The 26791-nt window shown below is 42.4% G+C and overlaps 1 protein-coding gene across 6 annotated transcripts in view; it reads right to left on the bottom strand.

The window, feature by feature from the left end:
- SOX5 (SRY-box transcription factor 5) overlaps nucleotides 1-26791 on the bottom strand; it is a 656088-nt gene that overhangs the window by 331563 nt on the left and 297734 nt on the right. For 3 of the 6 annotated variants that reach the window (XM_063358081.1, XM_063358063.1, XM_063358071.1), the window contains 2 exons: nucleotides 26437-26604; nucleotides 11832-11992 (listed from right to left, as the gene is read on the bottom strand). The exons of 1 other annotated variant lie outside the window; for it this stretch is intronic. The gene's annotated coding sequence lies outside the window, so the exon portion shown is untranslated. The remainder of the gene's footprint in view (nucleotides 1-11831; nucleotides 11993-26436; nucleotides 26605-26791) is intronic. 2 more of the 6 variants (XM_063358046.1, XM_063358054.1) reach the window with 1 other exon arrangement.

The following is a 26791-nucleotide window of genomic DNA, read 5'->3' on the forward strand; positions in this document are numbered from 1 at the left end:
ACTGTACACAAACACAGTTGAGAAAGAAAAAGTCTTGAGAAATCTTAATTTCCTTGGGTTTTTTCTGTTTAAATCTGCCTTGCAATGTCACTTTTCAAAGCGTGGAAGACCATCAATCCCTCCATATTTTTTTTTTTAATTACTGGTCATCAATGTGATGAAAAGTTCCAGACTGAAAGCTTGAAGAAAGCGTAATCAATGTATGCAGGTCCACAGGGGGCACTAGTAAAGAAAATACCACCAAACAATCTTCTGAAAGGAAGCCAATCAACTTGACATTTTTAAATGGCTCAATTAAAAATAAATACATATATAAAATGTTCCAAATTGAGTGACTGGTAAATGTTGTATATACTTTAAACGCCTATGTTTTACATTCTTTTTTGTTACTTTTGCACTCCCCTTTTGTTGTCTAGAAGGGTCTTTTCAGCAGGAATGACATTAACTCGTACCCCAGACCTGCAAACTATTGACCTACACACAGCCAAACACACAACTAAGTATCAGCAGGATCAGGAGGAGAATAAAATCTCTCAAAAGTGTACGCAACAAACAAACAGATAGCAATGAACAGAAAAACTGTTTTTTTCTCTGCTAACTCAGTTATTCACTGTATGTGAATTTTAGCAGGTGCAACATTCTGAGACAGAAAAAAACTTATTTGCAACTACAGGACGGCTCTGCAAACACGCTCAAGGAGAACCACTGCAGGAGGGGACTTAACAGAGCACCGTGAAATATCTACTGCAAAAAAACTCAATTGGCTGCTACTTTTCCATTACTAATTTTTTTTTCCTTTTTTTTAAAAGATCATAGTACTTCCATGAAAAAGAACTCTTTCTCTTGTCATCATCTATCACAGGAAGTATGTACATGTTGGTAAAAAATAATCAGGAGACAAAATCCTAGCACGCTCATAGGAGCACTCATTTAACTGCCTGAATTGTAGAGGCAGCCACTCCAGATTTCAGGAGTTGATCCAAACTGAACTGACTTTCTGTGCCTTCTGAGATTCACCCTTCATTTTTCACAAATCTTCCAGTGTCTGTGCTTCTCTCAAAGCTGCAACTCCTTGAATCAAGGGATCACATTGAGCTTCACTTTTTTAAATGTGAGATTTAGTTTTAATGCCCAGAATGCATCAGCTGAATGCACTTGAGAAGTTCAGAAACACAAAGGCAAAGAAAAAGGGATGCAGAATATATTAGTTTATAACACCAGGACTATTATGGCAAGTTTGTATTTCGGGCCTTAATTTATGATTTTTGAATAGTCTTTGCTGGCCACACTTCTATTACTGTTGAACCAAAGCATGTTAACAAAGCAGCCAATAAAATCTCTGTGCACTGTATTGAAGTCCTCTTCAAAGATCTCTAACATATGTTTCGTGAAGAAATAGAGGGTGTATCTGTCAACTTCTCTCAAGAGCTAATAGAGAACAATTTCATTTGCAGAGGAAGGCACAGTTATTCTGCTGCTTCCATATTAACCTGGGAAACCCTTTAGACCAAGGGTATTTCCTCAAAGTCAGTTTCTACTGGGTTTTTTCACTCTGGAAGGAGCAGAAAAATGTTGAAGTTGAATGGAGAAACAGTCTCACAGAGTGCCCACATGATAGGGCCTGTCTTAAAGAAAGCTCTTATCTGTAGGAAATTTATTCAGTCATGAGAATCTAAACATAGCTCCCTGTTCGCAGAGAAAATAAAAATGACACACAAAAGAAGTCCTATCATTTTGGCCCTGGGTAACTATGGATAAAAATAAAGTAAGGAAGAAGTAAAAGTGACCAGCGACTGTTTCCTTTAACTCCTTTTCAGTTGCCCCCCAGTCAAGCCACTGATGTGGTTTGGTCTAGAAAGGGATAAACCAAATGACCACGGTTAGTATGTACACAGCACACTGGTCTCTTATACTTTATTTGCTACCTAAGTAACAGAAGAAGGATTTTCTCACTCTCTTTCCTTCCCCTCCTTTCTTTCACTTTGTCAGAAAAGAGGTAGATGTATTAGTAAGAGAGAGACAGAAAGAGAGGCAGAGCGGTGGTTACTCATTAGCCCCATGTTCTCTAATAGCCAACACGCACCACTAATTTTGTCTTCTCAGGGGATCCAGCCACGGTGTGCATCTTCCACGTTTGCCAATAATTGCACTAACACTCAATCTTGTACCATGTGAATTGCCTCTACCAAACAGATATGAGATCTAACATTGTCCTGAAGCTTGACTCAAATGTTTTTAGATCCAGCCTATATTGTTAAGTAGAACAATAATAACAAGGGAAATAACAATTAGATATATAGAAAAAAATTATTGGCAGTGAGGGTGGTACAGCATTGGACCAGGTGCCCAGAAACCGATTAAGACCCTGAACAACCTCAGCTAATTTCTGAGTTGGTCCTCCTTTGAGTAAAGGGTTGGACGAGGTGACTTTCAGAGGTTTGTTCCAACCTAAATTCTGACTCTAACTACAGTTTAAACAGCCAAACTCTCCAATGCTAGTGGCTAGTTGTGGGGTTGCTTATGTGACAGACTGGTCACACATTTGCAACACATCCTATTCTCCCAGGGAAATTTCTCATTAAGTTGAAAGACAAGGTAAAATTGTCTAAAGAATGCTCGACCAAGAAACATGAATTATTGTATCTTGTCCTTCTCAGTTCTTCACATCTCCTCAAACTCCTGTATGAAAAATAATTACTCTCTTTACTACAGAATAACACAGAAATAACACAGATCTTGGTCCTTGCAATAATTATTCAGAAATTGTTTTGGTAAAGGAGTAGGTTTGCCAAGACAGAATTCATTCAGGGGCTGCTTCAAGCTCTGCTGAATGTTTATATCAACTTTTATGCAATCTGACATTCCCAAAAAGAAATGACAGTAATGGACTGGAAACACAGCGAAACCATTACACAACACAGAATAAAGAGTTTCAAAAGAAATGGAACTTAAGAGCTAAATTTCTTAAACTGGATCTGATAAGGGACTGGCCTGAACAGAAAACCTGTGAGGAACTTTCAAACTAACAGCTCAAGATGACACTCGGTGTTGCTCCAGAATGTAACACGGAAGTTGTAATGCAATATTCCCCTCTGGGTTTTATTTTGTTAGATTTGACGGACCCAAGCAGACTTCACACCAAATAGCAATAAAGACAGAAAGACCTTCCAGGGAAGCAGTAGAGACTCCAGGAATAAGGTCCTGGCACTCCTCTCTGGAAATCTGTCCCCATCCCGTGCTCCAGACTGGTTTTAGGTGAGCTACAATCCACTGGTGTCACAGCTTGTGAGACTGTAGGCTGCAGTGCAGAGTATCTCACCTTCACCATCCCAAAACCACTAGCTGGTTGGGTCTATCTAGACAAGTATATAGTATTGCAGACCTTAGCAACAGTGCCAGGACATGAGAGGAAATGGGGTCTTTTTCAGTTCCCTTCCTTGGAAGGGACAAACAACATTTTGTTTCAACAAAATTAAATGGATCTAAGCGTGTACGTAGAAGCGCATTCATAGAAACAGAATTCCTTGTTATGATGACAGTGATGCAGCCTTGCCAATAAACGCTCCAGCTTTTATATTGGAGCTGAAGCAGACATTGATCTTTCCTGAAACTTTAAGAGTTCTCCAGGAGGATCCTTCCATCTCTGTAGCTTCAGGACTCAGCAAAGTTCCTCATGTCTGAGCCACCCTGGAAATTTTTTACAACAAGCTGCTGCTTCTGAGCCCAAGTGAAACCTTATCAGCCTGAAACATATTCCTGTTTCTCCCTAGCAGTCACTTAAAGTGGCATTGCATTTTCTTTATTATTCTCTTTTTCCTCTTTCCTTGATAATTCCTAGCTGGAGATAATGTTCTTTAGTGACTAAATGCATACACAAGCAGGAGCAATACGCCTTTGTTATTTCACGTTATGATGTCTGTCTAACAAGTAATGGGTCTGTCCACACTCCATCACTGTCAACCTTTTCCACAAGACGTAAGAACAGTGTAGGCCAACAAAAGTTCTTAAATGCCCCCTCCCTGCCCATCTCTAAGAATAGGAAGGGTAACCCTACAGTCTCTCCAAAGTATCATGTAACATCCTTCTCTAACTTGTTACGTGGAGTCGTGCTGGTTTGCTCTAATAATGGGAGAAGATTCCCGCCCCCCCCCTCCCCAGTTTTGGAGGGTTCTTAATGATTCTTTCAGAATGAACATCGCTACTAAAATATAAAAATGCTATTTAAACAAACTTGTAAAATATTCCTCTTCCTTTATACTGCTAACAGTCTCTACTCGTTACTTCACTCCCCAAATCTGTCCTTCAAACAGTACCAATTGTGTACTGAAGAGTTCTGTCCCTTCTCTTTTTTGCACGCAGATAACATATAACCGTCTTTCCTCCCCCACCTCATCGTAATGCGTTGCAGAATTACTGAGGACGTTCTTCTCAGAGCTTGTAAAACGATAGCTAACACTGGGCTAATTGTCTGTGAGGTGACAACTGCTCCATCCAAATGTCTGCAAAACATCTCAGCAAGTCTCTTCAATTAACAAAGTCAAGTATGATTGATTTAATTTTCACTTGAGAGTTCTTCTCAGAAGAACTGGTTCAGGTATACCCAACATGGCATTTATTGAAACAGAATGGGTAAGGATTAAATGTTCTGCATTTATACAGAGCTCTGCATCCAAGCATCTCAAACTCTGCGTAAGTAAGTCCTTAATTAATTAAGACTCAAGTTATCCTCCGTGGTAGAGAAATATAGCTTTGCCTACTTTATAGGTCAAGGTCTGAGGCAGAATTAGGCCAAATGAATTGGCCAAGATCCCACAGAAAGCACATGGCAGAATGGAAAATTCAAATGATTTCAATTCCAAGATTCCTCACACTCCCCACACAAAAAAGCTGTTGTACCTTCATTCGTTCTTTCCTCCTAAATATTTGTAATTTTTTAACACGATGACTGTCATTTCCAGTCAGAGGGAACAACACACCGTCACTGAAGCAGCTCTTAGAAGCTTCTTTAGAGGAAGAAAATATAAGAACAGTACTTCAGAGCAATGCAGAATAGGAGGTTTAGGGTTGTTAACCTGATACTTGTTCTGATTTTATCAGCACAGTCCAGGTTTGGAAAGCTCAGATAAGCTAAAATTGGTAACTTCAATATTTTTGTGACTTCATGTCACCATCCATAACGCTACCAGATAGCAAAACATTATACATGATGACATAACACCTGGAGAAAGCATTATGCTTATCAAAAGGCTGTGGGTTTAGCCAATTCAGTTCAAGAGCTCGTGAACGTTTCTGAGCTTTTAGCCAGGCTCTATCAGCTCTGGTTATTACCTCCGTCCTTTTTCTGGCAAGCTGCTCCAAAATAAGAAGCAAATGATGTGGCTGCATTGTCTACCCTATGCAAAAGCCGTGCAAGGGTTTAATAGTTTGATGCACAACAGGAAAGATGCAGGTCGCTGTCGTCTGTTAAACCATGACCTTGTGAAGGTAACTGAAAAGAAATAAAAAAAAAAATAAATCAGACTGCCCTGCCTTCACAGACCTCTGCCTTTTGTGTGAAGGCAGCTATAAAACATGTGTCAGGGAAGCCACAATACTGCTAACAAGAGACAGTGGAAGAAAAGTTGTCTCTCTCGCTCAGAAAAAACCCAGCACATCTACTGCAGACGCTCTAAGTCAGCGACCGTTTAGTCCGAAGTTTCAACCAACTCCTTAAATTCACCATCTCGGGGGCCTTGCTGCTTAATAAAGACTACGGGGTGTTGAGAAGCACAGTATATTATTTCATTAAGTGCTTTTCGGGAGAAGGGGATTTAGAAGTAAAACTGCTGGCTTTGTGTGGCAAGGTTACGACCTTTGACAACTTTGGAGCTTATCTCTTTCATCTTCCCACTCCCCCGAGACCCCGAACTTGCGGAGGGATGGAAGCGGGTAAGCCGGGGCCAGACAGAGTCCAGCATTGTTGTGGGGCTGCCTCCTCTCCCTCTCCCTCTCTCCCCTTCTCTCTCTCTCTCCCTCTCCCTCTCGCTCTCTCTCTTTTTTTCCCCCTAAACAAAACAGATCTGAACTGAGCCAAGGAAACAAAAATGTATTGTTCCTCGCAGATGGAAGCGAGTGTCGCCTAGGTAACCAGATTAATCTCCTTTTTCTCTCCCTTCCTCTCTTGTAGTGCGGTAATCGGTGGGCTCTTTTCACAAAAAAGCCAGCCTCAAAGCTGGGGCTCTAACTAGGTTCCTAATTAGCTGCAATTTACAATGAAGACAACATGATGAGATAATAGAAATTTGCAAAATAATGACATACCTCAGCAAAATATTCCTCCTCCTAAGAACCATTTTTATACAAAAACAATAAAGAGGGCCCTTCTAAAGCAAAGCTGGAAAATGGTGGTGTATTATGTGACACAGAACATTATTGTTCGCCTCTTGTTCCCCCAATCAACAGCTTATTGTTTGGCATCTTAAATAAAAATGACTCAAATACAGGCCACATAATGATCTCCATTGCGCTAATACACTGTATATACAGAGTAGTCAAAAATGTACCCAAGCCAAGGCCAGTGGGGCTGATAAAGTACCGGGGCCCAGAAAGGTAATTTACAATACAATGCACTAACTATTATTACTGGTCTTAATCACACATATCTTTCTGATTTCTGTCAGGATGCGCTCTGACATCAAAAAAGGGCACCCGAACAGGGGGCAGCTAGTTAATGAAATATGATGGATCGCATTTGTTTTCATGTGGTGGTTAGCTCAAACGAAGCAGCCTCCAGACTGTTAGCCAACAGTCTTCTCTTGTGCGACATCAAAGGCTCCCATTGACGGGGGGAGAGGGAGGGCGCGGGAAGGGGGATCGCGGGGAGACAGCGCAGAGGGAGGAGCGCCGAGCAACTCAAAGGACCATTAATCGTAATCTCTACCTTATGTCCAAAAGGGGAGAGTAGAGAAATATAACGGGCTGGGGCTGACCTGCCACTGATTTCAAGGAGAAGGAGTGTCAGCACCTCCACGTGCGGTGGAGGAGTGGCATGGACACTGAAATTTGGTATTTTGTTGCACAAGGGTGACTTGTCATTGCAGATGTGAGGAGCGCGTTCCTGTTGAAGCTGGAAGGAGAGGGAGAGGAGAGGAGAGGAGAGGAGAGGAGAGGAGAGGAGAGGAGAGGAGAGGAGAGGAGAGGAGAGGAGAGGAGAGGAGAGGAGAGGAGAGGAGAGGAGAGGAGAGGAGAGGAGAGGAGAGGAGAGGAGAGGAGAGGAGAGGAGAGGAGAGGAGAGGAGAGGAGAGGAGAGGAGACCTCAGGGCAGTTTTGATCTCAACAGAAACGTTTCATAAATAGCAACAGATTGTCTAAAACTGTCAGGAATACCAGCAGCAGTACAACAAAAGTAATTCCTTATTTATTTGTGGACTCAGCACCATTGACTGTTGCAGCTGCAAATATTCAAGAACTGCTGGTCAATGGATTGTCCCTTAAATAAATGCAACTACAACCACTTTGGGCAAGGATAGGAAAGTGTTATCATGCACCTTGACCTGGTCTTTTGGTTCCTGAATATGGCAAGAAGCCTAACTTCCTTCACAGAGTAATGTCATATTACAGAGAGAGCAAACCAACTGCTAGAAAACACCAACAGGGTACCTGGTTGTAGCTGTATAGTAAGGTCCTACAAGACCGTTTACAACGAGGGCTAACCACCCAAAGAAGCATTATAATACTGCTGCTATCTGTTTATACAACTTCTTTCATCTGTAGGGATCTCAAAGGACTTAAATGGTATTATAAGTTTGCTGAGGAGAGCTGCTGAACACACTAATGATTAACATTATGCTATACAAGAATAAGGAAAAGAAGCAGATTTTAGAAGTACCCCAAATATACCCATTCTAATGACCACTGCCATGAGATTTTTAACAGCAGACAGAACAGACTGGACTTTGGGTTTTAAGATGTTACGCAAAACACTGACACAAGAAACACATGGGGGTACCATTCATCCCGACCCCCTTTGGAAGTGTAATGTCACGCCTTTAAATGAACGACAGTGAACCTTCAAACAATAATTAAAAAAAGCAGCACGCAAATTTGAGACACAGTACGGCATTGAAAGTAGGCTTCAATTCTGGAATTGTGTCTCTATAAACAAACATACCCTGGTCTGCAGAGATTTCTAGGAAAAAGAGAACAAGGTGGACAAATGTGAAGCATTCGCTCTTGAAATGGAAATAAACAACAATAAGCGATTGATGGTCAGATTCTGATATGCTTGCTCTTAATACTGTTCTCTCCATGCAAAGTCTGATTGCAGAATAAGGTGTTATTCAGTGCAAGGGCATCAAAACTGATTCTGAAAAACAAAATTATGTGCAAGGTACTTGAACTGCCAGTAAGGCAGTCCTACTCCAACAAAGGCTGAGCATCTTCTTATCCCATTGACTTCTCCCTGCACGGGAGCTGAGAATCCAGAAGTATCCTGACACGCAGGATCAGGCAGCATCTAAGGAAAGAGCAGGAAAGTCAAGAAAACAGCTTTGAACCTGTGAACCCAATTCAGTGTAAATCCTGTGTTGACGTGACTGAGTATAGAAAGAAATGAAGTCACTGGTGCTTCTTTGCAGCAACTGAAGGCCAACCCTAAAGATTTGTGTGTTAGTTTGGTTTTGTTTCCAGATACTCTACATTTATGCGGAAGACTGAATATATAGCCTGTTCTTTTGAGGCTCATCTGAAAAAGCAGACTCAGTTCACAATTTAGATTTCTAAATACGGAAATAAGCTTTTACCTGGAGCGTTTTTCTCCTTTGGAGTTTATACTCTACTTTTGCTTAATCTATCTAGAGGTTTTATCATTGCATTCTTAGATAATCCTGTGTGGAACAGCCACCGCTCATGGAGAATTCAGAAAAGCAGCAACAGCATTGTTGCCCTGTATATCCCGTGCCAGAATCAGAACGGCAGCTCTGTATCTGTGCAGCCTGGTATGATTAACACCGGCTTGCCATTTTACACAGAAACATTAACTCTTCCAAGTGCGTGCTTCCCCCATCCATCCAGCTCCTCGGATAGATGAAATAACTCAGGAAGAGTTAGTTTCCCACACTTACAGAGCTCTATCTGATATTGCAGGTGCACAGCACAAATTGAATTCAATGGAATTTCTGTATACAACAACTGAAGGTTTGGGATCCTAAATATTAACCTTTCTCCACAATAATCATATAAAATGTACTGCACCATAGAAGACCAAAACACTGGGCCTGATCTTGTAAATATGAATAATATGAATCCTGCCATCCTTTTTTTTTTTTTTTTTTTGTGCAAATAAACGTTGCAAGGCTGGGTGCTCAGTGCATTTTCTTTTCCAGCATCCCAAATGGCTGGCGCAGGCTGAGTTATCCAGCAGGAAACTAACTGAGACCCTTTACACCATTCCTCTGGAATAGCACCTGCGCCTTTGTGGCCCTGAACTGCTCCAACAATACAAATTTACAAACAGCTTTTGACACATGACTCAAACATCCTTCAGTATAAGCAAAATCGGGTGTGTGCCACAACTGGCTCGCCTTTATTGTATTATCATTATTACCACTCCCAGGCTTCAGAGAGCCGTGTCTCTCGACACACTTTTTTAGCACCTCTGATAGCCTTCAATCTTCCTGGGATTTCTACCTTTGAACCACAAGTAAACAGCAAGAAAAAACTACATAAACAAATGGGATCACGCAGGATACAAGAAAACCCATGCAGTTAGCTTAAGTTTAACGTTCTTCAACTCTTTTCCTCCCTCCTCTACCCTTGCCCCTGCCCCCCAGGGGAGGTGGGAGGAATGGTTTAAATCAATAACCAAAGGCTTCAATTTTACAAACCCTTGACCCATTAGAGCTCCGCGTCCTCGGCGCACCCGTCATAACCTCCCCCACCCCAGCACGCACACATACACACACGCACATAACACATATATAAAAGAAATACTCCCAGCCTGGCATTAACAATGTTCATTCAGTGCTCTTTACTTAAAGGAAGAAAACAATTAAGTGAAACCTTGAAGTAATCTCATTCTGCCTATTTAGCCTCTTCATCCCTCAATGTGTGGTTAGTAAGTGTTGCAATCAGGGGCTAAGGCCTGCTATCATTCGGCCTTAATTAAAAAAGACACAAGCAGTGGAGCTGTGAATTAGAAATGTAACAACGCACTACCCCTGATTAATTCGAGGCTCATGTTGGATTAATAACTCCAAACAAAGAACAAAAGGAAATTGTTATGCGAATTGCAGCCCTCCCAGGCCAGACAAAGGTCAAATCACAGGATTTCAATTTCATCCGGAGTCGCTTAATCAACTCCCTCGGAAGGAAGACCATATGCAGTCCTGAAAGCTACCCATTGTAGTCGTGTTGTCACTGGACCTGAGAGACGGCACAGAGATAATCCCAACTATTCCCCATCTTTTCTCCTTCTTGGCTGTTTCTTTTCTCTTTTTCTTTTCTTTCTCAGTTTCTTTTTTCTTTTTCCTTTTTCTTTTTGTTTTAAATATGACAAAACCCCTTCATTAGGGCTAATGATTAAGGAATAAGGACACTATCTGTCAGAAAGCGGCTTTTGTGGCTGCTGCCCCGTGGAAGCACCCCGCCTCTCGCTGCCCATGCAGCTGCAGAGGCAGCTCCTCATTTTGAGGGGGGGTCCTCTCCAACAGCTTTGGCGTCATGCAGTCACAAGAAACAGCGCTTGGGGGGTGTGGGGGGGTCAGAACAGGATGCGTTGCACTGATTCAAGGCAATGCCTGCATCTTCATACAGAGGTCTTGTGGGCACGTTAGCTGTGGAAGAACGATGTCCTGAAGACCCATCTCTGATTGAAATTAAGCCAGAGAGAATAGAATCGCATATTTTCTTGCTGTTCGCCCCCAATGAAACGATGATGGAGCAAAGCCGCCCCCAGTTTTCATGATCTAAAAGGCATTGTCCCTCCAGTGTGCAGACACAGAGCATGTTCACCACTCCCACCGAACATGACTTCTCAAGCAGCTCACATGGCAGGGCATTTTATATGGACTGCACAGTTGATCCTATATAAAGAAAAAAAGGAAAGCCCAGGTCTGCCTAGGAACAAGGCACTTCATGCCCAAGAGCAAGTATAAAAGCCTACAGAGACTGAGAAGGAGCAAGGAAGAAACTTCAGGGTGGGGATCTGCAACACGGAGTTCATTCCCACCCTCACTGCCTTCCTGAAGGGTTCTGCCCCATCAGCCCAGTAACAACAGTTAGCCACACGGCTGCCTGCAGCTGGCCCAGCCTGGATGATGCAAGTAGTCTCTCTCTCAGCCAGATCCCTAGTGTTTATACACAACATTTCAAAAGGCATGCCGGAATTTCTCAGTTTTGGGTTTTTTTTTAATATATATTCTGTAACAGCAACACAGTTCAGGACCAAATTTACTTTCTCCAGGAACCAGCTCCAGCAAGGGGCCAAGAGCCGACAACACTTCCCACCTTGATGTGGACCTCTCACTGAAATCAAATAAATTTCTCCTGATTCACATGGAAATGAGATACAAAGATAAGAAACAGTCCTCTTTTACTCTCAAATTCTGGTCCCAGACATATTCAGCGTACGCATTCATTACTGTAGGATTGCTGACAAATGCACCATGGCTCTTTGACTTGATTTTGCCAAAACAGATACCTTAAAGCCAAATAAAACAACAAAAAACCTGGTACTGGTAGCTGTCACTGCATCACTAGTTTCAAAACCTGAGAGCGCCAATCAATAAGAGTTAGGATTCACAAATTAAAACACCTTGGGAAATGCAAATGCAGATTCTGTAGAAACCTCTTACCTGTGTTAGGCGCTGGAATAAAACTGCAGGTCACTCGGTGAACTTAAAAGAAGATCCTGTTTTGACTTTCAGCTTGGGATCATCTCCACTCAGTTCTGTCACAAACTACACTTGGTCCTCTTTCCAAGGGGCGGCTGACACACCTGCTGTCTCTGAATTAGCTGTTGAAGGGGAAGAAGTGGTTTGTGAATTGCCCCGTTCTGAAGCCCTTTCCCACTCAGAAATATATGCCAGCTTTAAATACTAACCCAGTTAATGACTATTCAACTTCCCCGATGCTTTCCTTTTAAGTATCTGTTCACTTTTGCTTTACATATTGATTTCTTAGCATGCAACCAAAAATTAAGATGAAATACCTACTGTGCCACGGAAAAGGGGAGTCACATACTCAGAAACCCTTTTGCCTGCGTTACACCGAGTCATTAAATCCAAATTACATGGAATGCAAATTCTGTTAGACATAAATCCCTCAAATGTTCCACCAGCTCCAAAATGTAAGTGCAATTTTTGAAATCTGTTACTATTAGAAGCTCAGCAACAAATGATTTTATGTGCACTACCAATTATTGTAGCTACTTCCACTCTTTAACTATGCAGCTCCAAAACTTCAAACCATTTACTAGCCCGTAAAAGAAGGCAACCTGTGTGCACATCCCAGTAAAAAGAAATGGGAGGGCAAGCTTGTCCTTTTCCATTATTCCTATTACAAGCTCTATGGAGAAGTTCTTCATCTCCTTGTCCCAGAGAGACGCCACCCTCTTGGAAATATCCTCCTGCTTTATCATGAATTCTGAACCTGAAGTTATTATTATTCTGTGATACGAAACAATAACTTATTGGATAGAGATACGTGACAGCAGCTTTTGAGTAGAGTCAAAGACTTTATAGTGCTTGACTCCATTGCAAAAATCTTCACTGGGAAACCCTCTGCAGCACCTTTTAGGAAAGTGACTGTCTGGTGTTAGTGTTCATTCATCTTAGTTCTTTATGGGAAGCAAAGGGCTCGCTTCCATAAAATTCAAATGGACTCCCCTCAGGTTGCACACCAGCATCTTGCAATACTGTTTTACATGAAGCTTCAACTTCTTGCATCAGCTGAATATAGAAGAATTTTAACTTTCATGTTTAAAGATAGTTAAGTTTATAGCTTTCAGTCTAATAAGGAGAAAGACCGGCCACACATTTCCAATGCATTCTAATTACTCAAGAATAAATATGAGATTTTTCTCCCACAGTTAGCGCACAATCATTAATTTTAGGGCCTAATTTCATAGCCCTGGTCCCCAGGCCCATGAGACGTCGTCACTCTTCTCAATACAGGACATGCATCTCTGGCTGATGGTGTGCAAATAAACGCAAAGACAAAAATGGATGTATCAAGAAAAAACAGCTTAGTATTTGGTCACCATGGTGTCCAAATAAATCCACTGCTATTGTAATACAAAAAAGGCACCTAAGACAGCTTTCTTCTGCTTTCTACAGAAGAAGGCAGGGACGGGTAGGTACTGGGGCATCTGCTTCCCTCCAAGCTCAAATGCTAGCACAGGCCAGGTAGCCAGTAGCTCCTGGAGCTTACACCAGATGAAAATCAACTAAAAACCTGCTGGGGATGGCGAGGAGAAGAACTTATTTAAGTGGCTGCACACCCAACCAGCCCCTACCACCAACTTTGGCACACGTGTTCAGGATCTTGAAATCAAGTCTTGCCCACCTTCATAGCTCCTGCATGTGCTGCTGAGAAAAACAACTTCCAAGCAGCTAACTCTTGGCTGGGGACAGGCATAGCCTAAAACCTTCCCCGTAACACTTCCAGCACAACTGCCTCCCTCTCTGACGCAGCTACATTAAGGCTGGTGGGAAGACAAGGCAAGCCCCAGCTAAGCTACATCTGGGGACCAGCAGACTGCCCCGTATTTCCATGCAATCCCTCAAAATTTCAGGTGGCTTAGAGCCCGTCCCATTCTCCTTGCTTCTCTCAGCTATCTCCAAAGACCGAAGGGGCCTATGAATTTTTATAAATCCCAAAGCATCAACAGCAGGCAAGCATTTAAAGCTGCCCTCAACTTGACTTGCTCTCTTCTTTTCAGTAACCATCTCAAAGCTGTGCACCTGTTCCTTTAAGCAAATAAACCAATAAATTTCTCTGAATTTACTTGACATTTTTTCCAGTCCTCTCCCTTCACTTAGAAGCTGCCTCTTTCTCTTCCCTTCCACTCAAACAAGCCACTGGTGAGAGATATTCCTCCTCTGCAGCTCCTACCAAGTGCACAATAGCTTTCACGTATCTCTACCTCACTGACCCTTCATCTCTTTTCAAATCACAGATAAGAAACAACATTTTCTTATCTTGCTAAGAACTGGGAACACTTTCCACTTCTGTTACAATATTACCTACAATATTACACACCTCTATAAAGCAGTCTAAGAGAAAAAAAAAAAAGCATGGTAGTTTTCTGCCAAATTCCAGGCGACAAATTAGGACTACGATTTTTCAGTGGATAGTACTTCAAACCATACTGTTAGCAAGCAGCTGTGTCAAGAGATTAAATATGAGTGGACACGCAGAGAAAACCAGTTATGTCAAGCGCATTTGTCTCTCTCCAGAAAACCCAACCCAACCAACCAAAGATAATGCGGGTTCTTCTATTCACCTTACCAAAATGCCACTTCGGTTAGAAAGATAAAATCAGAACACGGGAAATTAGGTTTTACTTCTGGATAATTTTTCCAAAGAAGCCCAGCACCTTTGCTTAAGCTCAACTTGAAGAATTGCACGGCATTTCTGAGAGCTGCTGGGCAGCTGCTGCGTTCCCTCTCAGAGGCGGCTGCTCCTCAATACCGGCTGGCATTAAGCAGGGCAGGATACACAACCCTTATTCCCATAAAGCTGTTTAACACACATAATTAGTCCCACTGATATCAACAGGAAAACATGCACTGTAAAAAAGTAGGGCAGGAGAACATTCACCTTTCTGCAATAAAACCACACAACACATACATCCAGTCTAAGCACACTAGAAGTTACTTTCCAAGAAGTCCAAACAATAACTGCCAACATAACCGCACGGATTACATGTTCTTAGTTTATGGAAAAACCGGAGTAATGTCTTGTAACTTTGGTAATGACTATTGTCTGATATTTTATTTTTAGTTGAAGAAATAGGTTTGGTAAGACAATTTTGTGGGAAAAGTCTTTCCTACTTAAAAAAAATATTAAAATGCAACAAACAAAAAAATATCAATATCTCAGTTTTGACAAAATGTCCATGACAGCTCAGACATACGGAAGAGAAGTCCTAGCACCTAGAGAGGCTGGAACTCTGAATCAGGCAGAACAGAAACTTAACCTGTTTCTACCACACCCCCACTACCACTATAGGTCCTGGGGTCTTCTGATTTAGGAATTTCACAATTTCCTTGAAAGATGCAGTTATCATTCCAAGACATAAAAATATTTCATTAATATTTTTGTTTTCATTTTAGGCCAGGTTTAATGGTAACTACGGGGATTGCTAATTACTGTTATAAGTCCAGAAACGGTTTTTGTTTTAGGGTCATTAAAAGTAACTTCCTTGTAAAAGAATCCATAATATTTTCACAAGGTGATGAGGAATCTTACCTAATCCTTCATTACTATGATGAGAAATTGCACAAAGGAATAAGGCCAAAAGTCTACCAAGGTTACCTAAAAAGAAAGATCCTGGAAAGAAGTTCCAGAAGCTTGACAGAACTGGATCCCATGGAGTCTTATTTCACCTTTGCCTTTTTTTTTTTTTTTTTTTGCCTTTTTCTTGTGAAATCTGTCTCCTTTGCTTTGATGCCTTTGATTGAAAGGTATTGTGTAAGTGACTCACGTTTGCACAGCTCAGAAACATGAGCACCAACAAAAGCCAAAACATACAATTTGGTATATTTGCTTGCTGACTAAACACTTTTTCTTGTATCTTCCTTTGCTTGGAGGGTAAATTGTTAGTTTCAAAGCAGAACGACTGCTTCAGTAAGTTGGGTAGCAGACTATTGGTACAGTGTGATAATTAAGGGATCTTAGTTCTTAAACAATGCTGATAAAACAGAAATCCCTCTCCCTTTTTTCTGGATTACCTTTAGAACTGAAATCAGAGCACGCTAAATGAATAATAATTTGCACCTTCTGTGAATGATAGAAGATTGAATCAAATTTTAACTAGACTCTATTTGTAAATCCCTCAGGATGACATAATTACTATTCAACACATACCTTAATTAGCTGTACACATCTATTTCATAGTATTTAACAGGTTTAAACAGCTTTTATTGTCTGTTGAATGGATGTTCCATTCTTATCAAAATGAAAATAATCCTGAATTTCCCAAACTGGAAGAAATTTGTTCACAGAAGTCACGAAATGACCTGGAAATTGCTGTCCCTGTAGTCAAATTGTTATCGTTTTGTTAGCATTTTTAATTTTGTTGCAAATTCACTAACAGTACAAATAATTGATAATGCACTGATGTGAATTATTGTTGCTGCTGCTTCTTTCTTTCTGATGAAAAAAAGATCATAGCTGCACTATCTACTCAAAAAAATCTACTCAAACTTTTGCACAGAATTTGAAATGAATACAAGACAAGTTGGGACACAATCTCTTTTTCTGGTTTGGATTACAGTATGACCTTACCTCTAGAAAGAACTATCACTTTCATTGCTCCACCATGGATCAGAACCAGCCTGAAATTTGGCAAGCCGTACCTTCAGGTGAAACCAAAGAATTAGCATTTGAGACCTTGATCCTCATGTTGCGTAAAAGCAGGTACTTGCTCACACGCAGAGGCTGTTCTTAAAACTCCTGGGCTCCGCAGAGCAACGCGTCTCAGGTCATACGCTGCAGGCTGCCTTAGCGAAGGCTGGGCGCCCCTGCCACGAGCCGAGGCTTGCCGCCGAATCGCAAGCACAACCTTCCCTGAAACGCTCTGCCGCTTAATTTTGCTGACAACAAAAGCAAACGACGACGACAATGATTATGTGCAGACACATATGCATGTGGTATGTTTTCATTATTTTGTCAAACTGCCCCAAGTGAGATTAAAACGTTTACTTAAGTACTTATTTTATACTCTGTGTCATTTGCTTTCCGTTCTCCTTAAAATTTAATGTGAAAGACGTCTGGCTCTTCAGCACAACTCGCTGTTCCCGGGGCCAAATCTAAATGAAGATGTTGAACACACGGCGAAATGACAGAGGCTGAGCCCGGCGGAGACAGGAAGGCAGGACTAGAAGAGCCGTACTCTCCTGGCCACCTTGGCTTCACTGGGACCAGAGAGAAGCCAAGACCTCCTCAGCCACAGTAACGGAGCACTGCCAGCACCTAAGAGGATTGGGAAAGGGGAAGACCGTGCAGGATGAGGCACGCATCTGTGGGATAGGAGAAACTAAATGACTCGAGGAGAGGACCAATAATTTGAAGGATATTTTGGGTACTACCCCTTCCAACTACCCAAAAGTCAGCAGACCGGTGCTTAAAGTCATAAGATTTGCCATAAACAGTGAAGCTTAGAAACAAAAAAGACCCAAAACCGTACACAAATGCCTTTCCAATGCATTTGAGATCCTTCTGTTTTTATCTTTCTCTTATTTATTTCAAGTTTTCCACTGCAATTCATTGAAGTCAAAATTTACTTTTACATAAGTGGAGGTAGAGATTCTCACACTATTCGTGTAATCTCAGAATGGGGCTTTATAAGACACATTACATATTGTAAGCTTTATGACAAAATTGTAGGCATGGTGTTGGGAAACTAATCTGTTTTGTCACTGAAACAGAATTAAGTAAAACAAAATAAAAATAAACTCATTCAGTAAGGAATGTTTCTCATTTCATAGTTATGTTTATGTGTTTATGGTGAAACTGTAAATGCCCAATCATTAAGAACTAAAAAGATAAGGATCACTCTTAAATATATCAATCTGACCCTGTATCTTTCTCAGCAGATTTAGGGATGGAAAAAGAAAAAAAAAAAAAAAAAAAAGGGGAGGAGGGGAGGGTCTTTATGCCAAGATGCTTTATACCTTCCCAGCACCTTCCCTTGCACCTAAGTTTCAGCCTAGCCTTGCTCTGGTCTCAGCTGTAGCAACATTCCCAACAAGAGAAGGTAATTGGGTCCCCAGCCTTTCTGGAAACTCTACAGGTTAGAGCCAACACCTGCAAATCCACTCTAAGCATCAGAAACTTATTGGATGGCAGCGCAGGCTGGGAACAACAGGCTGCTCCGCTCCCATCACGTGACCCTGCAAACGAACCAGGCTGCAATCTCCTGCGCCAGCGTCCGGCCCGGAACAGCCCGCAGGTTCCTCCCGGACAGCACACTGCCGGAACCTCATTTGGAGGTGACAAAAAGATGGACCTCATGTTGCTGCACTGCATATCTATCTTCAAGTCATTCCTTAGGAAAGACAAAAGCTATTTGTAGTCTCCCCAGTAAACTCGCTCTTCTCGATTTTCCTAACATCACACTGAAACTTTCCTGCCTGTCGTCTCGGTCACTTATTTTGTATGGGAAAAACTGCAAACCATGGGGAGCAAAAATACTGCCATATGTAATTACTGCGCAGCGTTAGAATATTCCTGGATATTCTCTAACTACATAGAGTACTGTTAATACGCGTATCCAAAAAAAAAAATCATATCGATTACTTAAATATCATACTGGAAAGAGAAGTAGTTTGAGCTCAACCGGCTACCCAGGAAAAACTACAGGAGGCCAAAGAAGCATTTACAATTCTTTTCCGCTTAAATGACATCATCTGTGAGGAAACATGCATTTTGACGGAGTGCATTATAGAAGACCATTGTGAGGGTTTAAAAAAGCATGATAGGAGATCCAGATAGCAAAGATATGCCATCTTGAACCTTCTAAAAAGGACAGTAGTATCAGCTCACATGGATCACCCACTACGTTCGGTCCCTAACTGAATCCTATTGCCTTATAATACTTTTGCTATATTACTTATTATTTGCCTTATCTATTATTTGCATTGCAGTATCCCCAGCAAGGCCTCCAGGAAAGCCCGTAGGAGTATTTTCATGTTTGGCTGATTAGTTTTGCATCTGCATAAAAATATTTGCCTTGTTGCCTGAAACCTTGACTTCAGTGCGGAAACGCACAAAAAGCAGGAAATAAATCTGATCTTTATGTTTTCCATCGCCAAGTTAATAAAATGTTTAAATAATTAACTTAGAATAATTAAAGATGAAGTCAAAAATATGAAGAATGTCTTTAAAGCTATAGTGTGTCAAATTCCTGAAAGCACTAAGTCTAAGTTCTGCTGAAGCCCCAAGTAACTGAAAATCTGTTGAGCGGAGAGTACGGGCGCCTGAGCCATCAATGGCCATTTCACATTTGCCTTAATATCTCTGTGGAATATGTGACTGCAGAGGTCAGCTAGGATGATATCTGCTGTGTATGGCTGTGATTCCACCAAGAGGGCAATAGCACTTTCATGTGAAAGCCATTCTGTGGGTAACACGTGGGGAAAAAAACCCCACCCGTATGTGAGCCTCCAGAAGAAAGAAAACTTGACAAAAGCATCAACTTTGCAGTGTTGGTTCTTCTCACAATGAATTAGTGTAAACAGAGATATTGTCTCTACATATTGCATGTTGGCACAACCACAGTTCATTCTTGTGTAAATAATGTAGGATAGCGTTATAAAAATTGCAAATATGGCACTTAATTTTACTAAAGAAAACAACTGATGCAATAGCAACTACAGCAAAATTGGGATGGTAAATAGGTTATTTTTTATCAAACTTTTCCTTGGGCCTTTCTGATAGTTAATAAAGATACTTTATGGAAGCCATGCACTCAGTCACTCTGCCTATGCTAATTAAGTTGATCCAACCAATTTCAATCGGGTGGCAGAAGACTCTACAATCCTACAATAGGAAAGGGCGATACAACTAAGTCAGCTAAGTGATTTGGCTTTATTATTTCCATTGACGGAATCTGAAATAATAATTCCTGGACTTTGATTAATTTGGACCTAGAATAACAAGATCGTTGGATGCAGAAGTCAGTCAGACATGGAAGGAAGAATGGAATAGATTAATTCTTACCAGCCATTTGCTTTGGAGAGCTTGAGCTGACAGGCATCACCTTATTCTCAAAAAATTAAAAAAGCTCCAAGTGGGAGTTGCCATGCAGTGGGAAAAAGTGAACAGCATATTTGGGATCTGGTAGGCAGAATACATCTGAAAAAAAATTTGCTCCTAAGTCCCAAAGTACAGCAGATCTGTGCCCTGATTAGCTTACATTCATCCAAACCTTCTTCTGTGCCCTTCTGTGCTTAGATTAGGCTGCGCACACAACCTATTTTCTATTTATGCAACATCTGCTCTGCTTTGAGATTGCGAGCAAGAACATTTCCAGGCTCCAAAGCAGGATGAGATTACAGACTGGCAAACTGAGCTGGATAAAACAAGGCTGGGGCCACAAGATTTAGGTTCAATTCAGATTATTTAAGATTCAAAAAATGTCTCTATTTCGCTTTAACATAAGTGATTTCCCACATTTATACCTCCTTGCAGTTTCCAGAAGTAAGGGAAACAGACTGCTTAATTAGTATAAGTTCATCTAGTGCTGTTCTCTCACATGACCAGAGTGCCAAATCTTGTGGATATCATGTGTAGTGCCATAATTAAACCTTCATCCCTGATTATTCAGAGCTCGGAGAATCATCTAAGCCTTGTCATCCGGACATGGTGATGTTCTCTTACTACTGGAACGAAGAGGGGAGTCCGGGAAGAAAGGGGACGTCCAAGCACAGACGATGCCAGTAGGAAAAGCGCCCACCTTGTGGGGAAGTTTCAGGGACTGAGAGGGGAAAGAAGCTGCAGTGCTGCTGAAGTGGGGGGAGACAGTGGGGGTGGCCACGCAGGATCCCCCTGGTCCCACATTGCCCTGGAGATGGCCATTTCAAAAGAACAGGAAGGGGGACCCTTTTTCCGAAGGAGCAACTAGCAATGTCTGTGGTAATGTCTGCAGTAAAATTAACACTGGTTCATCTACGTGGGCAGCAGGACCATAATATGATGTGCCGCAGCGACAGCCACTATATATGGAAGATCTATTTAATTTTTTAATTTTTTTTTAATAGCAACAGGCAGAAGGTTAAACATCTAACCAAGCTGACAACCTCAGGGCTGACCGACAGGACCACAGAGCTCTTCTTACCTTCCTGCTGGACTTGGCTTCACTGATTGCATCTCACACTCACTGTCAAAGTACACGTGAACTAAGGAGATGCTGCTGCTATTGAACTGAGAGTTCAACAGCCCCACTGACACTCTGGGAACCCACAAGCTCACAAAAAAAGACCCAGCTCAAATTCAGGAGCTGGCCAGAATGATAGCGGTTTACCAGTTTGATTGTCCAAATACTTTCATCTGGGTTCAGTGGAATAATAGTTCACTGATAGCCTTAAAAAAATAACTAAAAGAACACCCACTAAAAAAAATTAAATAAACCCTTCTTTACTTGGCCATGAGTGAGGGATTCTTCCTTCCTTGGAGGAGGCTGCAAGACAAGGAATGCCATTCAGCTAATAGGGACTGGCTGCATCAAAAAGCAGCCAGGATTTCTCCCTCTCCCCATTCTTCCCCTCCCCAACACAATAGACCTGAAAACAAAAGACAGATTATTAGGTTTAAGTATGTAGCCCATTCTCCACATACCCCTTCCCCCCTCCTCCCACCCCTTCTTCGGCACATCTGGTAACCATGTGTGGCAAGTGCTAATGAAGACTTTCCTGAGCGAGCTACAATTAGTTCCGACTGCTGTTCGCCTCTCTCGGCTGTTCCGAGGATAAAACCCAACACAACACAAAACAAAATCTTCCCTTCACTGTTCCTGAAACCTCCTCCTGCCCCTGGGATTCCCCCTCCTCACCATGCTGCTGAAATTAAAACAAAAAAAAGTGTAAGCAAATACTCTAAGGCTCTCTTCCGCCTGTTTTTTTTTTTTCTTTTTTTTTAAATCGGCATTTTATTCATTTTGATTGAACACGACAGGCAGGCAACAGTGTTTCTATGATCCTGTCTACAATAGAGAATTGTTAAACAGATGTCCATTTTTTTTTTTCCTTCTAGCCTGGCAATATTATACACATAGCAGTTTTATCTGCTTGAGCAGATCAAATTTGTGTGTGTGTGTGTGTGTGTGTGCGAGCGTGTGTGTTGCCATTTGGAGTGATTAGAATAAGCCGCACAGAGGCAAGATGTATTGTGCACAATTAAGCCCATCTCCAGACCGCACATTTTTGTTTACTCTTGGTCTCTTCTCCTCTCCCCAATCAAGCTACTAATAGAGCTGTTTCAAGTTTCAACAAGGACCACATTAGCTGCTGGTCTCCACATGAAACAGAATGCCAAACCCCAGCCTCTCCCCAAGATCTAAGCGCCAGCCTCCCCGTCCTCCTTTACATTTCTCTCTGAAACCGCCGTGGCCCTCACCTTCGAAATTCCTAACGATTCCCCCTAGTAGACACTCCCGGCGCAACGCAAAATTTCACAGTGTGAGACTTTACATATTCTTTGTCGTTTCCCTCAGCTGTGTCACGCAACATGATTGCCACTGACCAACCCCTACTTGAAAGTATGTTCCCACTAAACAAACAATCTGGATAATTGCTGTAGAAGTGATGATATCTGCATACATCATATTTCAATTATACCTTATTCACGCAAAAAATGGCTATGACCCTCCTACGCCTTTTGAACAGTGCTGTATATTGAAATGCAAAAAACTAAGTTCTAAAAGCAGAACAAAAGCAAAACTGATTCTTTAAAAGGAGTTATTCTCTTAAAATACGCACGTATCTACTTGCCAAATGATTTCTCAGAGAAGATGATAGGCTGGAGTAATGCAGGGAGGGAGGAACAAAAGGCGTTTTAATCATGGTTCGGATTAAAGAGTTGTATAACAATTGCTCTCCCTCCAGGCATATATACTGTACACGCTCACTGTAAATGATCAGCATTTAAAGAAACAAAGTGCACCACAAAGCATTTAACATAAAGACAGCTGCATATACATTAACACTTTATTAATCAAAAGACACTGGGCATCTTTCTCACTCCTGATACCGGAAAACAGCACATTCACACACAGGACCGAGAGTCAAAGCCAGGCAGGAACGTAGCTTCTCCCCTACCCTAAGTTCTTAAAACCCGCAAAACAAACAAACAAACAAACAAAGGCTTGAGACGCTTTCTAATTTGACTGCCTCTTATTTTTGAGGGCCTCTTTTTGGTTAAAACATACTGCTTCATCTCCACATAGTCTTGTTTTTCTCCCCACCTAGCAGGGAGTAGAGCAAAGCTGTCACACTCCTAGCAATATTTTTCTATAAAACATAAATTTTACACTTTGAAAAAAGGCTAATTTTACTGGTAATGAATACCAGTAATAACTTAATGAGTCACCACAGTACACACTTTAAGGAGGAGCTGGTGCTAATGCGTGAATAATTATTGACACAATTAAGTGCCCAACACTGGGCCTGTTAAACCGCTTCTGGCACGTGAGGGCTCCTTAATGGCTCCGCGGTATCGTACAATGACCCTAAAAGGTTTTAAAGTGTAGAGAGCTCCCCTCTGCTACCGCGAGGGATCCTCGGATCTCAAATCCTGTTCCCCGCTAGATAACATTGAATTGCTGAGGATTTACATCCCATGCGGGTTTCACCCTGTTGCCAGGCTGAATAATTAGCTATTTACCGATTCAGTAAACAGCAAGCTCACCCTTTGACCTGCCTTGGTATAGACTGTCTGGTCCGTAACCCTGCCGGGGGCTTCCGCCTGCCTAATGGTCCCTCTGTGAGCCGGGGCTGCCGCTGGAAACCAGGCTGCTCCCTTCCCACCGCCGGCTCCCAAGCTCAGGACCCCAGCGCCACGCCGGTCATCGAATCCTCAACTCAGTGGCCAGGGAGGGAATTAAGCTCCAGCTCACCTACAAAAACTTGCTTGAAATTGAAAAAGAGTACTTGGCACCAAAAAGTCGCCGAGTGAAAAATCTCCAAGCTGTTTTGTCTAACAGAGCCCACCACACGTGTGCACCCACCCCGAGATGCTCAAGCCCCCTCAGTCCCGTTGCACACACTCAGCTTCTCTGTTTTACAATACGTGCAAACATACAGATGTCCCAATTAAACACAAACCAAATCTTGGGCCCCGTCGCGCATACCACGCTTATCTCCCCCAAGTCCGGCAGAATCGCTGGAGATATTTGCAAGGCAACATTATCATTGGGAATGCTGTAAAAAAGTCACCTCTGGCGAATAATTCTTGACCATGTTTCACAAGAAGGGCACTCGTGTCTTCCGAACGGACGGGGCTGTCTCTTTAAGTTGAAATGCCCTGCCAAGACGCCTCATCAGTTAGCTGGAGCAACACATGCATGCACACAAAAATTGACCTTTTTTTCTGTCATCCTGAACTCCCTCTGACCTTCCCCAAGCTATTCCAGCATGCGCGTAGGTCCATTAGATAGATGGACAGATAGACAGATGGGCAAGCAGACAGACAAATCATAATATTTTATATTAAAATCTGCACGGCCCGAGTACTGCATCTCCAGTGTTATCACCAAGGGAGTCCCCAGGCCGGGGTTAGTAAGAGTGTGTTTGAGCAAGTAATGCCGTGGTCGCACGCCGGCTGCAAGGCAGCTATCACGTCTGAGACACACGAAAGGAGAATAGGGGGATCCTCTGGGACAGCCCTGCATAGCCCTCCTGGTCCTCCCAACGTGAGCATGCCATTAAGGGGAGTGGAGGCAGTAAGAACAATTACAAGAAAGTGGACAATTAAGCGAGTTATAATTAAATTCTGCACGCAGCTGCCCTGTGAAAGACTGTGTGGCAAATAGCTGGCTAGTCACTACCGTGTGGGAGTCTCCTGCGCTCCAGAGCTGCTCCAACGGATGGTGGTAGAACGCCATGCCACGAGGAGGAAGGACAGACAGACAGGCTGAACCGACAGCCTGTATACCTGTTACCCTGGGGATAACCGAATATCCACAATGGGCAGTTGGAGAATCCTCCCTCCTTCTGCCATGGTTTTCCTGTCTGGCTTTAGCAAAACACTCAACTGCTCTGCATTTTCTCATCTGTGAAATGCAAATAAAGATGCTACCACCTTTGTAGGACGTTGTAAGCACATATTCACATATTTGTTGTAAGCACTTTAAACCTATGCGTTGTACTGTAACAAACAAGAACAGGAAAACCTGACTGACCTGAAAAATACATGTTCTGAATTAAAAACTACCGAACGCTCACTCTAATACTTCTCACACAAAAAGCTTGGAAGGGAGATATTTCTTCAAAAAAAAAAAAAAAAAAAAGGCTTCATTCATTTCCATTTATCAGATAACTGGAGATATAAACCCCAGTCCTTGCTCCTGACAGACACCACAGGCCAACATCCAGCTTACTGGGACCTGGAGCACAGCTACTGGTTGACCACGTCCCATGTGATGACACATTCCTACTGATGCAGTTCCACCAGACTTCCCACAACCCAAGGTCCTACCTGAAACACCAGAAGTAAGTGTAAGTTGGGAAGAAAATTGGCAGCACGCATGAGGAACCTCTGAAACTGTACAGTAAAGAAATTGAGATTTACTGGGGGCCACAGGAGGATAAGGCAGACTTTGCAACAGCTTAGCAGTTTGTGCACCCTTTCCTGAGAGGAGCATCCCCCTCGTTTCTCCTTCAAGGTCTGTATCAGGCAGGCACCGGGTACTGCCCGTGACTACACCTGGGGGCAGCAATTGGGGAAGAGACCCCTCTTCCCCTCCACTTAGGAGCCAGGCACCTACAAGTCTGGGTTTTATAGACACCAAATTCCTTTCAAGGATTTAGTGTCTCTTTAGTTATGCTCATAAAGGCAGTGAGTCAGAAATAAACCTAAGCACCTCCAGGACACAGTCAGGAGATGGCCACAAATCATCTTCTCACCAAGAAAGGTCCTGCAGTGCACTGCACAGTGGCAACACAATGCACCTTCGAAAGTATTTCTGCTTGTCCAAAAAAACCCCAAACCAACACCAAACCCAAACCAAAAAAGCTGCACGAGCTATTCGAGGAAAAAAAATGGGTTTTTTTTTTTGGTTCAAAGGCAAAAAGTTACTGAGTGGCAAAGCAGTAGTGGGCTTTGTCACTTGGAAATCAATGAGCTGCCAGCGAGAGTTTTGCCCGTAGCTATATCATGCCAGCTTAATGGCACCAGACTCTTCATAAATGGCTCTTGACCTCTTGCCCTAACTCGCAGCAGAAGACAGCTGATCTAACAAGAGCGGTCCTGCAAAGCCAGCTTGGGAGAGCTGGTGTGGTTGCATTAGAGCAGGATTTCAGCGCCGCTCCGCTGAGCCGCCGTGCGGCCTGCGCTGCCGAGACCCAGCCCTGGGTAACTTCCAAGCTGCCCTTTCTTTTCTGTAACAAATCAAACGTGCAACACAACATTGCCACATCTCCCATGAGTATATTGACACAATTGGGACTTCAACCCCAATTTTGCTTTGTGTTTTTCAAATGGCTTTATTTATCTTAAGATAAAGCGCATGTACTTTACCAATACGCTTAGGGCCTGATCCAGGGGCCAGCCGTGTCGGGGAAGTGGAGGCAGTGAATATAGTGGGCACTGGGTCGCCTGAGGACGGGGCCCCTCCTGAGGTGCTGACCTGTGGCTCAGCTGCAACAGGAGCCAGAGAACCCTGAGACACTTGCAGAATTAGTCCCCCTAAAAAAAGAAAGAGACGATGAATTTTTTATGACTTGCAGCGCTAAACGTATGTTTTGAAGTCAGCTGGTACAAAAACTGCAGGGAAAAGGAATCAAACTTTAGGCTGTTGGTCATAGGTTTTTAGATTGTGGAGCAGAAAAAAACAGACATTGTGTTTGCATTCTATTTCTGGGCCTTTTAAGCT

This window comes from Chroicocephalus ridibundus, chromosome 1 (assembly GCF_963924245.1).
Source record: "Chroicocephalus ridibundus chromosome 1, bChrRid1.1, whole genome shotgun sequence".
NCBI classification, from domain to species: Eukaryota; Metazoa; Chordata; class Aves; order Charadriiformes; family Laridae; genus Chroicocephalus; species Chroicocephalus ridibundus.